Source organism: Canis lupus, chromosome 11 (genome assembly GCF_011100685.1).
Source record: "Canis lupus familiaris isolate Mischka breed German Shepherd chromosome 11, alternate assembly UU_Cfam_GSD_1.0, whole genome shotgun sequence".
NCBI lineage: Eukaryota > Metazoa > Chordata > Mammalia > Carnivora > Canidae > Canis > Canis lupus.
This window is the reverse complement of record NC_049232.1, coordinates 35,868,397-35,886,282: the sequence shown is the minus strand read 5'-3', so window position 1 is coordinate 35,886,282 and position 17,886 is coordinate 35,868,397. Positions and strand designations below refer to the sequence as shown.

At 39.4% G+C, this 17,886-nt stretch overlaps 1 non-coding gene across 1 annotated transcript; it reads right to left on the bottom strand.

Annotated features, from left to right (window-relative positions):
• Positions 1–17,363: 17,363 nt before the first annotated feature.
• On the bottom strand, positions 17,364–17,466 carry LOC119868789. The gene has a single exon (XR_005367313.1). It is a non-coding gene; the product is annotated as a small nucleolar RNA U13 (small nucleolar RNA).
• Positions 17,467–17,886: the final 420 nt, after the last annotated feature.

The following is a 17,886-nucleotide window of genomic DNA, read 5'->3' as shown; positions in this document are numbered from 1 at the left end:
AAAAAAAAACTCAGAGAATCATTTTTATCTCTCAAGCTCCTAATTCCTACATGTGAGAATCACTAAACCCTACTTACTTTTTTCTACCTCTCCTGTCCTGTTTGTATGCCTACCACTAAACATCTTGATACTTTGTTTCTTTACTGCTTCATATACAGACACTTGTGATCAGAACCTGCTTTGTGGCCTGGTGCAAGTCACTCACCTCCCCTTTCTGTACAAATTCTCAACATTTTTATAAGTTGACAACCAAACATCTAGGGCATTTTTAAGCTGGCAAATATAAGTGGAAGAGATCAAAAAGTAGAAAAAAATCAAAAGCAGGCCTAAGGGCACATGTGTACCTTTCTGACACTAGGGGAGTGTTATGAGCTGATTTTATGCATGTGAGCCTCAGGGTTTTTTAAGCGCCAGATGAGCCACATCCTTTTGACCCTTCAGTAACCTCCCTTAGAAGGTTCAAACACCAGGTGCTTGATTATTATGCTGCTTTGGTATCAATTCTCAGAACTGCAAGTCCTTGCCATAATTGCTGCTCTCAATGGCTCTGGTCCTTTGCTCCTTCAACCTCCATTCAGTGTTACAATGGAAATGATCCTTCTAAAGTCATCCTTAAAAATTAAACAACAACTGTGATCAAGCTGCAAATGAGTTTATTCAGAAATAGCAGAGGAATTGCAATTTGGGCCAACTATGGTGAACTACAGGCAAGTCCAGAGAACAAAAGGAGAGAGCATCCTTTTATAGAGGAAAGAAGAAAATTGGGAGGAGCTGTGTTAGAAAAGTTCATTGGGGGGATTCCTGGGTGGCGCAGCGGTTTAGCGCCTGCCTTTGGCCCAGGGCGTGATCCTGGAGACCCGGGATCGAGTCCCACCTCGGGCTCCCTGCATGGAGCCTGCTTCTCCCTCTGCCTGTGTCTCTGCCTCTCTCTCTCTGTGTCTCTCATGAATAAATAAATCTTAAAAAAAAAAAAAAAAAAGTTCATTGGGGGAAAATGAGAGTTTTATATACCTATGTATGTAATTTTCACATCATAACTCAGAGAAACTCAGATTATGTTACCTTATCAATCAATTCTTTTAATGGCTCCTCAGTCCTTACTGCATTAAAACCCAGACTTAACCCCCTCTCCCCTCCCCCACCAGTCAAGTGCCCCTAATCTTGTCTGTACCTGCCTTTTCAGTCTTGTCTTCTCCTTTCTTTCTTTCTTTTTTTGAGAGACAGAGAACATGCAGGGAGGAGAGCATGAATAGGGGTGTAGAGTGAAGGGGGGGCACAGAGAGAGAGAGAGAATCTTTAAAAGGCTCCACGCCCAGCACAGAGCCCAACACTAGGCTTGATCCCACAGCCCTGAGATCATGACCTGAGCCGAAATCGAGTCAGATGTTTAACTGATGGAACCACCTAGATGCCACAAAGATACATTTTTTATAGTTGCATTGTAATCTATTTTGTGGATACCTGTAATTTACTTATCCATTCATCAAAGTTGTTTCTGACCTGTTCCTTTTCTTGAAAAAAAGGCGGGACGCACCAGGGTGGCTCAGTTGTTTAAGTGTCTGCCTTCAGCTCAGGTCATGATTCCAGAGTCCCAGGATCAAGCCCCCTGTTGGGCTCCCTGCTCAATCAGGAGCCTTCTCCCTCTCCCTCTCCTGTGCTCCTTCTTATGCTCTCTCTCTCTCTCTCTCTCAAATAAATAAATAAACTCTTAAAAAAAAAAACTGTCTCTGTAGATATACTTTGCATATTTGTCTTATAAAGTCATATTATAAATTTCTAGTATAGAAATTGCTAGATGAAAGAAAAAGCTTTTTTTTTAAGTTTATTATTTTTTTTGGTAATATCATCACCCAACATGGAGCTCACACTCATGACCCTAAGATCATTAGTCGTATGCTCTTCCTACTGAGCCAGCCAGGCACCCAGAAAAGAACAAGCTTTGAAAACTGAAAGCAATATAATTACCTGTCCCTATCTTGAATAATAGTAGAACTAGACACTAGACATACTCTCCCGTACTTATGTTAAACAATTCTGAAACCAAGCAAAAATAACCTGGTTGGGCAGCCCGGGTGGCCCAGCGGTTTAGCACCGGCTTCAGCCCAGGGCTTGGTCCTGGAGACCCAGGATGGTCCCACGTCAGGCTCCCAGCATGGAGCCTGCTTCTCCCCCTGCCTGTGTCTCTGCCTCTCTCTCTCTGTCCTCTCATGAATAAATAAATAAAATCTTTAAAAAAAAATAATAACCTGGTTGCTCCAATTAATACTTGTTTTTGGAAGATAAACTGTGAATTTGTTAAATATATTGCTCATGAAAATTAACAGTTAATTTAAAAAATGCTTCAAGACCATTGTCCTACTATGCCCATGAAACTAAGGCTATTGTATCATAAACTCTGCTCAATTTCAATAATTTCCCTAACTTGCTTTCTTCCCTATAGTTATTCAGCCCCAGCCCTAAAATCCTAAAAATAACTGGCCCTAATTTTCCATTTTGAGATACCACTAAGGCTCAGTCAAGTGGTATTCTTCCTTCTGGCAGTGAATCTAATGATTTTAACTTTGTTTCAGCAACAGTTTTTATGATGAGCTTTTGAGGAGTCGACATTTGACAGCATATTTAAATTTTTTATACATAGTACCAGGTTACCTTCTAGGAGGAGTGTATCAATTTAAAGAAATAACAATAGAATGAGAGAATGGCTGCTTCCCTTTGCCCTTGCCAGCACTAGATATTTTTGCAGTATTGGAGCTTTCCCAATCTGATAGGCAAAGTGACACATCATTGTTCTAATGTTCTTTTAATTTGCATTTATCTGATCATTAATGAAGTTCAGTAACAACTAGCAATGCCATTTCTATCTCATGTCCCAGGAAGCATGAAACCACTATTACAGCACCACTGCCATAAGAAATTAGAGCAGAGGGACGCCTGGGTGGCTCAGCAGTTTAGCGCCGCCTTCAGCCCAGGGTGTGTTCCTGGAGACCCAGGATCGAGTCCCACATCAGGCTCCCCACATGGAGCCTGCTTCTCTCTCTGCCTATGTCTCTGCTGCTCTCTATGTGTCTCTCATGAACAAATAAATAAAATCTTTATAAAAAAAAGAAAAAGAAAATAAATAAATAAATAAATAAATAAATAAATAAATAAATAAATAAATAGAAAAAAATTAGAGCAGAGAACTGGCCAAGTCTAAGAATTTCATTCACTACCTTAAGGTGAAGGCTTTGGAGTAGATGGCAGAGTAGGAGAAACTAAGTTCACCTCTTCCCAAAATGTAACTACATAACATTCATATGAGTGTAAATAACCCATAAAACGCCCCAAAGATGGCTGGAACAAACCGCAGAACTAAATGTAGAGGCTACATCAGATAGGGTAGGGAGGGCAGGCATGTGATGGTAAGCTAAGGGACCTATGGGCCATCCATGGGAGGGAATCACAGGCATGGAGAGGGGAGAGAAACAGATCCACACCCAGGAAAGCCTGCAAGGGGAAGATGAATCCCCATAGCACTTGGCATAACCTTAAAATGAATTATTACAAAGCTATAGCCAAGCCTGTGTACTTCAGGTAGCATCCTATAAAGAAATATATTGTTAACAATTGAGTCTATTTATTATTATTCCTAGCCAATCTGAAGAGCACAACTGGAAAGCAGAAATGTGGTGGGAGTGGTGGGGAGTGGTGCGGGGGTAAGGGTAATCAATGATGGGAGAAAGTAACTAAAATTGGCATGTATAACAATGTAAAATAATTACTTCAACATGAATAGCGGTGTTCCTGCAAATTATATGTAATACGAAAGTGTTCCTCTGACTGGGAAAAAATAGAGAGGGAGACAAACCATGAGAGACTCCTAACTCTGGGAAATGAACAAAGGGTTGTGGAAGGGGAGGTGTGTGTGTGAGGGGGATAGGGTAACTGGGTGACAGGCTCTGAGTGGGGGGCACTTGATGGGATGAGCACTGGGTGTTATACTATATGTTGGCAAATCGAACTTAAAGAAAAACAAATGTAAAAAAATAAATAAAAATTAAATGTTAAAAAATAAAATCTAATTAAAAAAATAGGAAAGTGTTCCTCCTCTACTTGTAAATATAGACAAGCATTCTCTGCTATTTATCCTTAAGTGATCTGAATGTATACATTTTTAATCTAATAGTTACCCAATAGTCTTCTTTTTTAAAGATTTTATTTATTTATTTGAGAGAGAGCAAGCACAAGCAGGGGGAGGGGCAGACGGAGAGGAAGAAGCAGACTCCTTGCTGAGCAGAGAGCTGGATGTGGGGCTCCCTCCTTGGACCCTGGGATCATGACCTGAACCGATCAGACACTTAACCTACTGAACCACCCAGGCACCTGCCCAATAGACTTCTTTTTTTTTTTTTTAATTTTTAAAAACTTTTAGGTGGTATTTATTTATTCACAAGAGACACAGAGAGACAGAGGGAGGAGGAGACACAGGCAGAGGGAGAAGAAACAGGCTCCATGCAAAGAGCCCAATGAGGGACCCGATCCCAGGACTCTAGGATCACACCCTCAGCCAAAGGCAGGTGCTCAACCACTGAGCCACTCAGGTGTCCCCCCAATAGACTTCTTTACAAAAGGAAAGGGATTATGTGTATTTATCTCTGGAGGGAAGATCTGAAAGAGGCCCAGATTTGTTAACAACCTGCATGAGACTGCTAGACAGAATTCATCTCCCACAGCTCACCTTATATTTCTCTGTTGAGGCTCTAAGCTACTGTCCTAGATAAGAAATAACTCAAATCTAGAGAACTGTACGTCTCTAGAGAAGGAAGGAGAATGCCGCCCACAGTGATACTAGCCACTGTGGTTAGAAGTCAGGATTTCCCAAAAGGAAAAAGGAGCACTATTGCAGAAGGGAGGGTGGACCTGAGGACTGCAGAGAGAAGTTGGGAACCAGCCATTCTATATTAGACCCTAAGAAATTATAATTTATTAAGCATCTTTGTCTATGACCTTATGAGACCTCACATTTAATGTATAAGCTTTTTTTTTTTTCAAGGTAAGCTCTGTACTCAATGAAGGGCTTGAGTTCATGACCCCAAGATGAAGAGTTGCATGCTCTACCAACTGAGCCAGCCAAGCACTCTTAATGTATCATTTTAAATATTCTGACAATAAATAAATAAATAAATGTTCTGACTCTATTGGAGAATTTAACGACTCTGTAGTTGGAGTTGTTGATGGAAGTAAGAACCAGTTTATGAAGGGAAATTAGGCCCGCCCTTTATTACCCTTAGCTCTCTATAGAAGTCCTTGTGGAGAAGTCAATGTTGATGCGGGAGGAACGTACAGTTAATGAGTTCCAGGTTGTAAGCAGTCCAAACAAATACAGAAGTATGGAGGGGGCCCACCGACAGAGAAGCAGTGATCAGCTCAGAAGCACGTTGAGAAAAATCCCTTTCCTTTTAAAAAATACACTTGAGAAGATGTCTCTTAAAGGAGAGTAAAGTTTGGAAGATATCTATCTATACGTATATATATATATATACATACAGATAGATAAATACACATAAATCTATTTCTGGATTTTTCTTTTTTTAATTTTAAATATTTTTATTTATTTATTTATTTATAAGAGACACACAGAGAGAGAGAGAGAGAGAGAGAGAGGCAGAGACACGGGCAGAGGGAGAAGCAGGCTCCATGCAGGGAGCCCGATATGAGACTCGATCCCGGGTCTCCAGGATCATGCCCTGGGCCAAAGGCAGGCACTAAACCACTGAGCCACCCAGGGATCCCCCTATTTCTGGATTTTTCTATTCTGTTCAATGAATCTATGTTCTCATATCATACCGTTTTAATTATTATACCTTTGTAGTACATTTTTTTTAACTGCTAGATCATCTCACCTTTCAAATTTTTCTTGGCTATCCTCTGCATTTATTAATTAAGATTTTTTAACAAATATTTACCAAACCCTTGCTAGATATTGTAGGTCCTGTGGACATAAAAGCAGGCAATATACCAAAAAATCTCTGCTTTCATGGAACTTATGTTTTAGTGAGAGGATACAGGTGAGGAGCAAAACCAACATAATCCCAGTCCACATGTGACACCCTCAAAGGACCAAGCATGCTTTCTTTTCCCTATATTAAATAAGACTGACACCAAGCAAAAATTAATTCACCTATTTGCTCCAGAGAATACCTATTCCTGGAAGATAATGCTATGACCTAAACAGTTTATTTATCAAGATGAAGAGCTTTCTTTTTTTTTTTTTAAGATTTTTTTAATTTATATATTCATGATAGACAGAGAGAGAGAGAGAGAGAGAGAGAGAGAGAGGGTCAGAGACACAGGCAGAGAGAGAAGCAGGCTCCATGCCAGGAGCCTGACACAGGACTCAATCCTGGGACTCCAGGACCATGCCCTGGCCCAAAGGCAGGCGCTAAACCGCTGAACCACCCAGGGATCCCCAAGATGAAGAGCTTTCTTATTAAGAATTGCCTCAAGATGTTCCTCCACACTCTGCCCAAATCCAGTCCTCCAAACAAGTTCCTTGCTAGCAAAACCCACCTTTAAAAATATTTCTATAAAAGATTCTTCCTAATTTCTTCATTGTAAGAAGCTCATGACATAGGTGAATTTAGGCAATAGCTTTGATCCCTAAAGAAGACAGAGAGAGAGAGAGAGAGAAAGAGAGAACAAACAGGGGGAGTGGCAAAGGGAGAGGGAGGAGCAGATTCCTCTGAGCAGAGAGCTGGAAGTCGGGCTTGATCCCAGGGCTCTGGGACCATGACCTGAGCTAAAGGCAGATGCTTAAATAACTGAGCCACCCAGGCATCCCACAAAAATCCTTTTAAAAAATGTTTTGGGTCATCCAGTTGGCTCAGTTGTTAAGCATCCAATTCCTGATATCAGCTCAGGTCTTCATCTCAGGGTTGTGAGTTCAAGCCCTATATTGAGGGGCTTGTGTGCATATATTAAGCTTGCTGGCTGTGGAGCCTACTTAATAAATAGTAAGTAAGTAAGTAAATAAGTAAATAAAGTTTTATATATACGGAAATTTATTCATAATTTTTAAAAGTCTGTAATATTACTGAAAAATAGATAAATCTTTAGACATAGTGATAAAACTTTAGCTTAAAACACCTTTATCTGGAAAAAAAAAAAAACACCTTTATCTGTTTTTCCCAACTTTCTCACAAAATAAAAGCCCTATATAGTTTTTTAAATACATGACTTGGGGTTAGTTTCTTATGATTTAAACTTTTTAAATTTCTAGGTTAATTCTGTGAGTCCAACAACTTATTATTTCCGCAAATGGCTTAAGATTACAAATATAAAATCATCTTTACCAAATGAAATTGCAATAACGGATATTTTTAAAAGATTTTATCTCATGGATTCTTTTAATACTACACGTGTTAAGGATGCAATGGGTTAACCGTAAGTGGTATTTACAGATTTTTTTGGTCAACTTTAAGACCTTAAATTCAGGGATCCCTGGGTGGCGCAGCGGTTTGGCGCCTGCCTTTGGCCCAGGGCGCGATCCTGGAGACCCGGGATTGAATCCCATGTCGGGCTCCCAGTGCATGGAGCCTGCTTCTCCCTCTGCCTGTGTCTCTGCCTCTCTCTCTCACTGTGATATGAAAATAAGATAATTAACAAATATACTGTGGTATCCCAAATAATTTTCATGTAGACAAACATGAGCACTAAACATAATTTTAAATTACTCTCGCTCCTTGTTTTTATATACATAATGACTATAGATTAAAAAGATGTCAAATGCTTTTGAATTATTATGTTTGGAGCCTGCTTCTCTCTCTGCCTGTGTCTCTGCCTCTCTCTCTCTCTCTCTCTCTGTCTCTCATGAATAAATAAATAAAATATCTAAATAAATAAATATGTTTGTATGTACCTACATATGTATGTATGTATTATTCTCCTATCTCAAAATATATTAAAGTAATAATAAATACTCCATGGAAAAAATAAGCAAGATTGTTCTTGGTTTCCTCCCTTCTAATTCTCTTGTTGGAAAAGTTCAAAATTGATTAGTCTGGTTAAATTTGTAATAATGAGGGACATTGGTGGCTCAGCAGTTGAATATTTGCCTCGGGCTCAGGACATGATCCTGGGATCTGAGATCAAGTCCCACATCAGGCTCCTTTCACAGAGCCTGCTTCTCCCTCTGCCTGTGTCCCTGCCTCTCTCTCTCTCTCTCTCTCTCTCTCTTTCTGTGTATCTTATGAATAAATACATAAAATCTTTTTTTTAAGTTTATAATAATGAAGATTATTAAATAGAAATAGGAATATACAATCAAAACCATAAATATGGTATGCCTGTTTGCTGTTTAAGGATATTGTTGTGGCATGTAACTATGTTAAATTTGAAGCACTTGACTGGCTCCCTCAGCAGACCATGGACTCTTATCTGTGGGTTGTGAGTTCAAGTCTCATTTTGGGGGTACGGCTTACTTAATAAAAAAATTTTTAAAGAAAAAAGGTGTTAAGCTCAACAACATAATACATACATTGTTTTATTTAATAGCAAGTGTTAAATATATGTTAAAGCTACTTAAATGCCTTAATTTAGTCATCTATTGGCATATTCATATATTATACATGTTATTTTTTTATTTAATAAATTTTTTTTTATTTATGATAGTCACAGAGAGAGAGAGAGAGAGAGGCAGAGACACAGGCAGAGGGAGAAGCAGGCTCCATGCACCGGGAGCCCAACATGGGATTCGATCCCGGGTCTCCAGGATCGCGCCCTGGGCCAAAGGCAGGCGCCAAACCGCTGCGCCACCCAGGGATCCCCATGTATTATACATGTTATATATATGTTTGTATGTGTGTATGTCTAATGCATATGTAGAAAAGTATATAAATCTTTTTTTTTAATTTTTTTAAATTTATTTATGATAGTCATACAGAGAGAGAGAGAGAGAGAGAGGCAGAGACACAGACAGAGGGAGAAGCAGGCTCCATGCACCGGGAACCCGACGTGGGATTCGATCCCGGGTCTCCAGGATCTCGCCCTGGGCCAAAGGCAGGCGCCAAACCGCTGCGCTACCCAGGGATCCCAGAAAAGTATATAAAGATAACTTGAAAAGGTTTATTTAAGATAAAAAAGATAATAAAAGTCAAATTTGAGGGCTTATGCATACTTTACTATAGTTATATGAATGGAGAGGTGCCTGGTGGCTCAGTCGGTTAAGCATCTGACTCTTGGTTGTGGCTCAGGGTGGGGAGATCTAGCCCTGTGTCCAGCCCCGTATTGAGCTCCATGCTTAGCACAGTCTGCTCCACATTTTCTCCTTCTCCCTCCCTCTTTGTTCTCCCCCCTGCTTGGGGGCATGTTCTCTCTCTCTTGTTCTCTTTCCCTCTGTCTCTCTCTTTCTCTCTCTCTCTCTCTCTCTCGTGTGTGTGTGTGGTGTGTGTGTGTGTGTGCATTAAAATAAACAAATAATATTTTTAAAAAATTATTATATGGATAGAAGACAAAAAGTAAAATTAGAACCTGCATTTTTTTCTTTAAAACAACCTTGTCATTCTGGCTTGGATGAACAAGAGTTATTTTTCATTTATAAAATATTCAGTTAGTTCTCTAGACTTTTGGCATACTTCTGAAACATTTTGACAAGAAGTTAAAAAAAAAAGTTAAATTCCTTCTAACATTATTACCTATTGCTGTGTTTCCTATTTATTAACTACAACTATTTCTCGCCTTTGAATAAAATGACTTATGTTTGTATCTTATCTCCTCTGACAACTTTTTCTGATTTTGTCCCAGATTCACCGATTCCTGGTCCCAAATCCAGAATAATCAGACTCTAAGCTTTCTTATGAATCAAAACCATCTTTGAGTTTACTGTAGTAGCAACCAGTTCAGCCAAAGACTCAGTCCCTCAGCTTATACAAGAACAATAGTAGAAACATTAAGGCTTCTTCAACACTCTCCAAATTTTAATTAACTTAAAACATTTTTATCAGAACTCTTTATTGAAATTAGGATAAAAATTAAATTATTGGTATTTTTCAATGACTGTGAACTTCTTCTGTACCAGTTATTAGTTTAATATTATTGCTGTGTTCCAAATCTACACTTTTTTTGCCCTGATTTTGTGATACTCATACTGGACCCTACAATCACTTCTCCTTTGTCAACTGATGAGATGTTATGATTGATCAGCAGAGGGCAATGGAGTGACACTGCATGGCCACAGAGGCAGGAAGACATTTTTCTTGAAGGCTCTAGACTTCTATTATTATTCTTTCTTTTTTTAAGATTTTATTCATTTATTCATGAGAGAGATAGAGAGGGAGGTAGAGACATTTGCAGAGGGAGAAGCAGGCTCCTCACAGGGAGCCCGATGCAGGACTTAATCCCTGGACCCCCGGGATCATGCCCGCAGGACTTAATCCCTGGACCCCCGGGATCATGCCCTGAGCTGAAGGCAGAAGCTCAACCACTTAGCCACCCAGGCGTCCCCCTTTAACACAAGAAACCAAGAGAGGAGCTCCAATTGTACTTTCAGCTTGTGCTCTCTCTTCTTGGGGCTCCTTTGATAGCCCACCAACATCCTCTGGCAAAAGCTAGATACTTCTACAGATTGACTCAGCCTGCCCATACTCTCCAGCAATGGTGAACCACTTCTATAGACCTCTCTGGCAAGTTTCTTCACCGCTGGCAGGCTGTGTGGTGTGTAGGCAGTAGTCATGTCCTCTTTGAAGAGGTCTAAATCTCAGCCTTTGGGGAGTGGTAGATAGGTGGGAAGAGGATCCTTTCCTAGTCATTAATTCCTGTATTGCTCCTTTTTTCTTCAGCCTAGAGGTAGTAGCTGCATCTTTTGTACTTGCTATTCTGGATCTCTCAGAGTTTTCTTCTTCTTCTTTTGTTTTTATTTTAAAGATTTTATTTATTTATTCATGAGAGACACAGAGAGAGAGAGAGAGAGAGAGAGAGGCAGAGACACAGGCAGAGGGAGAAGCAGGCTCCATGCAGGGAGCCCGATGTGTGGGACTCGATCCAGGGACTCCAGGATCACACCCTGAGCCAAAGGCAGGCACTCAACCGCTGAACCACCCAGGCGTTCCTCAGAGTCTTCTTTTATCTCTACCTCCTACTAGTTAATAATTCTTGATATTAATTTTCCTTATTCAAAAAAGCTTATGTGTTTTGGTCTCCTGACTGGTCCCTGATTAACATATCGTAGGAATATACTTTTGTTCATGTCCAAAGACTGGTACAATAACTGTCTCCAAACAGATTTTATTTCTAGGCTATTAACTTCCAATGCCTTTGTCAATCAGGGACCATCATAACACACTTTGTGGTACAAATTTAAAAAAACCTTGGAGTCTCCTTCCTGTTCATAATATGTTTCCATTCAATGGATTATCATTAATTACATCCTTCTATATTAATTTTGTTACACCTCAAGAAAGAATTCTACTCCCTTCTATTCCCACATTACTTTATCAATAAAGAGACTTCATTGCCTTTGAGCCTTGATGAAAAGGACCTTATCAGTTACTGTAAACATCACTATAGCAAAAATCTCCAGTGTTGATTCTTAGAACCATCTCTCTCAAGCAAAGAAATTTAAGTCATTGTTAAATTACTGGGAAACTGTACTAACCAGAACCTATAACATCAGGAAGATATAGCTGCAACCCAAGACTTTCAGATCAATAAGATGACTGCATGAAGTAGATAGCTTCCAGCCAAGGCTCATGAAATTAAATCTGGATGACTGGAGGTACGGACTGCCATGCTTTAATCAGCATTCTTTTGTTCTTCATTTGCCAAGCCACTTTATTTCCTCTTGGTTGCTTTTTTTTTTTAATTTAAATTTTTTTTTTAAGATTCTATCTATTTATTCATGAGAGACACACAGAAAGAGAGGCAGAGACACAGGCAGAGGGAGAAGCAGGCTCCATGCAGGGAGCCCGATGTGGGACTCGATCCTGGGTCTCCAGGATCAGGCCCTGGGCTGAAGGCAGCACTAAACTGCTGAGCCACCTGGGCTGCCCCCTCTTGGTTGCTTTAAGGTTTTTGGACTGTTAACTATGATATTTATGAGATCCCTATGCTCAATAATGCTGCTTGCATTACTAGTCACTCCTTGGTAAAAGTCCAATGCTTGACTCTATTTTCCTTGTGATTTGGCTAAAACACAAAATCAAACCAATTCCTGAATTTATATTTGCTTTCCTTTGGGTGCCACTCATTTTCCTTTTATATTAGTTGCCACTCATTTTCCTTTTATATTAGTTCCTTGAAATAATTCAGTTAATTTCCGGGTAATTGAATTCATCACTAAGTGATTTTTTGGGGGGTAGCACAACAGGTCAAACAGCCAGAAATCCCTTATCACATTCCCTCCAAAGAAACAATACTTGGGAACTCTGTAATACATAATTTGGCTAACCTTTGGCCTTGATTCCTAGGAGATAATCTCTAAACCTTCTTAATTTCCTGTGTATCTTTCTTATTCAGGGTGGACCCCTCAGACTACACCTGATAGTTTATGCTAGTGAGGTGACTCAGATGGAGGATGGCCATGCCAGAGAGACCAACCATGTGATTATAGGATTGGGGGTTTGAGTCATGTGATATCATCTTGACCTCTGGGAAAGAAAGGAAGCCTGGAGATTGAGCTCAACCACAACCACACAGGCAATGATTCAATCAGCCATGCCTATCTAATAAAACTTCAATAGAAACTCTGGACACTGAAGCTCAGATGAAGTTCCTGTTTAGCAATATTCTGAGTATTTTCACACTTTTTTTTAAAAATATTTTATTTATTTATTCATGATAGTCACACAGAGAGAGACAGAGAGGCAGAGACACAGGCAGAGGGAGAAGCAGGTTCCATGCAGGGAGCCCGACGCGGGATTCGATCCCAGGGTCTCCAGGATCGCGCCCCGGGCCAAAGGCAGGCGCCAAACTGCTGCTCCACCCAGGGATCCCTATTTTCACACTTTAATGCTAGGAGAGTAACATATCCCTGAGAATGATGGAAGCTTCATATTTGAAACCCTCCTAGATTTCACCCAATGCACCTCTTCTTTTGGGTGGTTCTAATTTATAGCCTTTTGCTATAACTGCAATCACAAATATTAATGAGCACTATTCATGAGTTCTGTGAATCTGTCACAGATAATTAGTAGATTATCAAACCTGGAGTTGGTTGTGGGACTTCCTCAATTTGTGGTCAACTGGTCAGAAATGAGAGTCAACCCTGGAGAATGCCAATCCTGTGGCTGGTATCTGAAGTGAAGGCCGCCTGTGAAGAACTTGTGTTCTCAAAATTTGCATTTTTCAAAAAAGATTTTATTTATCTGATACAGAGAGAGAGAGAGCGTGCACAAGCATAAATAGAGGGAGTGGCAGGCAGAGGGAGAGGAAGAAGCAGATTCCCCGCTGAGCAGGGAGCCTGATGATGTGGGACTCTATCCCAGGATTCTGGGATCATAACCTGAGCCAAAGGCAGATGCTAAACTGACTGAGCCACCCAGGTGACCCTCAAACTGCATTTTGACAAACTCACTGTAGGAAACTTTTGTAGGAGCTAGCCTTTGCAACCAATAGAAGTATAGCTTGAAGAGGAGCCCAAAAGAGATGGAAGTACATTCAAAGACTGTTCTGCTTTTATAGATCTTACATTAAAGGCACAGTGGTGGACTGTACCACAAGCTCATTTACTTCAAAGCTACCCAGTAATCTCTCTATTACAAATAACATCTCTTGGGACGCCTGGGTGGCTCAGGGGTTGAATGTCTGTCTTTGGTTCAGGGCGTGATCCTGGTCCAGGGATTGAGCCCCACATCAGGTTCCCGGCAAGGAGCCTGCTTCTCCTGTCTATGTCTCTGTCTCTCACTGTGTGTTTCTCATGAATAAATAAATAAAATCTTAACCATTGCTTGGCCCCTTGCAATTGATATTAAATCTGCAGTACAAAAACTGACTGCCATCAGCAGATTGTAGAGAAGTGTTACCTTAGGTTAATTGATGCCTGCTTTCAGGATAGGCCCAGGTATCACCTAGGATTTATTTTAGTCTACGTATTACCCTGCCCAGAACAAAAATGTTACTTAAATCATTTAATTCAACAAGGAGGGAAACTGCTCTCTGATTTGAGTTCAAAAACTAAAAACTGAAGGGAGTTTTTTGGGAACTGCCTTCTTCTATATCTAAAACTTTTCATTTTATGCTTTCCAAAACATCTAAAAAATTACAAATAATCTTACATGCCATGGTTCAGAAAGTAGTAAAACTAAATAATGTGTCTAAGGCCATGGAACTTCTCCCCTAAAAATTCCATGAGATTAGGTAAACGATAACTCAAAACATAGAGTCATTGGACATAATATTCTTTTCTTAAAGGAGACTACATGCTGCATAAGGGAAATAATATTGTACTTACATATTTGCAGATTTCTCTGGGTCCTTTATATCACTAAAAAGATCTGAAAAACAAATAAAGATACCATTAAATGAAATAACTTGTCTAACACTCAAATATCTGGTTCTGTGGGCTCTTCATAGTTGAAATGGAATCTATTTTCTTAATTTAGTTTGAACATGTTTACCCAAATTAGATTACCATTTGTTTGTGTTGCAATGTATGAATGTAGAACTCCAGACTCTTACCTGCTGCTGTGCAATCATTATGCATCCTAATGATCTTCTACCAAGAACAAGAAAAGTTGACACTCTAAAGGTTGAAATGACTACCATCAGAAAACACAGTCAACCACAACATCCAACATAGGGTAGATCCAGATTAATGATGTCCCCAAGTGATAAGTGATCTTCCCAATTGCCTGCAAATGATAAAAAGCGAAACAGAGAATTTAAGCTAATGCAATTCTCAAGTCTCTGTGTTAAATAATCACGAAGAAAAATATTAGCTGCTGGTTGGGGAAATATAATGTGAATTGACTAAAAGGCTTATTTATCAAAACTGCTAGCCCATCAAGACTCACTTTAAGGGGGGCCTGGATGGCTCAGTTGGTTAAGTGTCTGCCTTCAGCTCAGGTCATGATCTCTTGATCCAGGGATCAAGCCCTTTTGAGCTCTCTGCTCAGTGGGGAGTATGCTTCTCCCTCTCCCTCTGCCCCACCCATCAACCTCTACACCCACTTCCCCATGCTCATGTGCTCTCTCTCTCTTCTCTTAAAGTATTTAAAAAAACCTCACTTTAAGATTCTTATTTCACTGAGCCCACTAATTCAAAACTATTATATCATAAACTCTGTTTTTTCCCTTGCAAGATCTGCCTTAAAGTTATCTAACCCAAGCCCCATGTCTCATTTTACATTTCCCTCATTTCCTCATTTTGAGACACTCCTTAGACTCTGTCATGATGTTTTCCCTTAAGCAAAAGTAAGTTTAGTTTTTTTTAATCAACAGGTGTGTGTGTGCATGTATCTGTGTGTGTTAGAGGAGATCAACACTTGACACAGGCAATAAACAAGTAAGTAAAAAAATATATTGTATGCCAGATACACATAGGTGCTATGAAAAAAAAAAAAAAAAAAAGCCAGGGAAGTACATGTGGGTGGTAGGTAGATGTGGTTGTTCCAATTTTAGATTAGGTAATCAAGGAAAGCGTCCCTGAATGGATGACATTTGATCAAAGACCTATAGGTGATGAGAGGAGAGCAAGCATGCAGCTGTTTAGGGAAAGAACATTCCAGAAAGAAGGAATAGCAATTGCAAAGAGTGTGAAGCAGGAACTTGCCTGACATATTGAAGAAGTAACAAGGAAGTCAGTATGGCTAGAGAAGAGAGTAAACAGGGGTACCTGGGTGGCTCAGTCAGTTCTTGGGCTCAGGTCATGATCTCGGTGGGATTGCAGGGGGAGGGGGTGGGGGTGGGGGGGAGTCTTGGGATGGAACCCAGCATTGGGCTCACTGCTCAGCAGGGAGTTTGCTTTTCCCTCTCCCTTTACACCTCCTCCTCCACTCATGTTCTCTCTTTCTCTCAAATAAATAAATAAAATCTTAAAAAAGAAAAAAAGAAGAGAGTAAACAACAGAGAGGTAGGATATGAGGAATAAAAGGTAATAGGAGGGAGACAGGTTGTATAGGACCTTTTCTCTAAATGAGATGGGAAACCATTCAGGGGAACTTTAGAATTCATTTATCAAAGAGTTACATGAAATGTTTGGATTACTTAGGGGTTAATTGACATTTTTATGATATTGAGTCTTCCTGTCCAGGAAGATGTCATATCTCTCCATTTATCCTAGACTCTCTTTTATGTACTTCAATAAACCTTAATAGTTCTTGTCCCTAAGAATCTTTTAAATTCTATTAAGTTTATTACTTGGATTTTAAAGGTTTAATTTTTGTTTTGCTTGGTTTTTCATTGTTGTAAATGGGATTCCCCTCCTATTACATTCTCTAACTGTACCACCTCTCACTCAAGACTGTTAATCTAAATTCAACCACTATCCTGACCTCTATCAAGCAGGTTAATTTTGCCTATTTTATAAATATATTCTATTTATATATTCAAATGATTAATATATTCATATGATTATATCTATATATAATGTAAATCATATATCATATAATATAATCATATGAATATGTAAATATATAGAGAAAAACTATTAACTTTTAACATATTCCTCTTATAGTTCAGAATTAATGCTAACATCCATTTAGTTCTTTCTCTTGGAATATTTTGGTAATAATTATATTACCTCTATATAATGGTAATTTTTTGACTCAGCTCTGTGCCCAATGTGGGGCTTGAATTTACAACCCCAAAATCAAGAGTCACATACTCTGCCAACTAAGCCAGTCAGGCACCCCAGACAGTTTTTCTCTTTAGTCATGGTAGTTACAACTCATTTGTATTATCTAGTTTATTACATTGGATAGAATTCTCAGGAAATTTCTGAAAAAAATGGGCAACAACATTTGTCTTATTTTTGTGACTTATCTTTGTGACATTAATGTGAAATAATTCTTACATTTATTCCCTTTTAATTAATATAATTTTGACTGATTATTTTTACATTAAGAAATTACCTTTCTTGGGACGCCTGGGTGGCTCAGTGGTTGAGTGTCTGCCTTTGGCTCAGGGTGTGATCCCAGGGTCCTGGGATTGAGTCCCACATTGGGCTCCCCCCATGGAGCCTGCTTCTCCCTTCTGCCTATGTCTCTCTCTGCCTCTCTCTCTTTCTCTGTCTCTTGTGAATAAATAAATAAAATCTTTTAAAAATAATAAAAAAATAAAACTTTTAAAAAAGAAATTACCTTTCTCTTACTAATTTCCTATTTCTTTTTAAGCCAAAAGCCTATCTTTGCATTGGTAGTGAGCACCTTACTGTAAGTGGTATTTTTTTTTCATGTTGGACAGTAACATGCTGATGTCACAACAATGTTTGAGGGAGGCACATGTCACACAACAGCGTGAACATCCAATCATCACACTTATGAACTACAAAACGATCTGTAGTAGCATATTAAACAAGCAAACCAGTGGGATATAATCAAAATGCACCTATATGTTGTTTCTCATGGTCCCTTTCTTCTTTATTTATTCATTTTTTAAAAACTTATTTATTTATTTATTCATGAGAGACACAGAGAGAGGCAAAGGCACAGGCAGAGGGAGAAGCAGTCTTCATGCAGGGAGCCTGATATGGGACTCAATCCCAGGACTCCAAGATCATGCCCTAGGCTGAAAGCAGGCACTAAACCACTAAGCCACCCAGGGATCCCCTCTCATGGTCCCTTTCAAATGTATTCAGTAGGCAAGGTTTATTCCACCATCCTGAATTAAACTCAAGTTTAATTTTTCTGATCACTCTTAGAGAATTGAAAGTCCAGACATCATCATAAGAGGCAAATCTCTTTTCAGTTCAGTAAT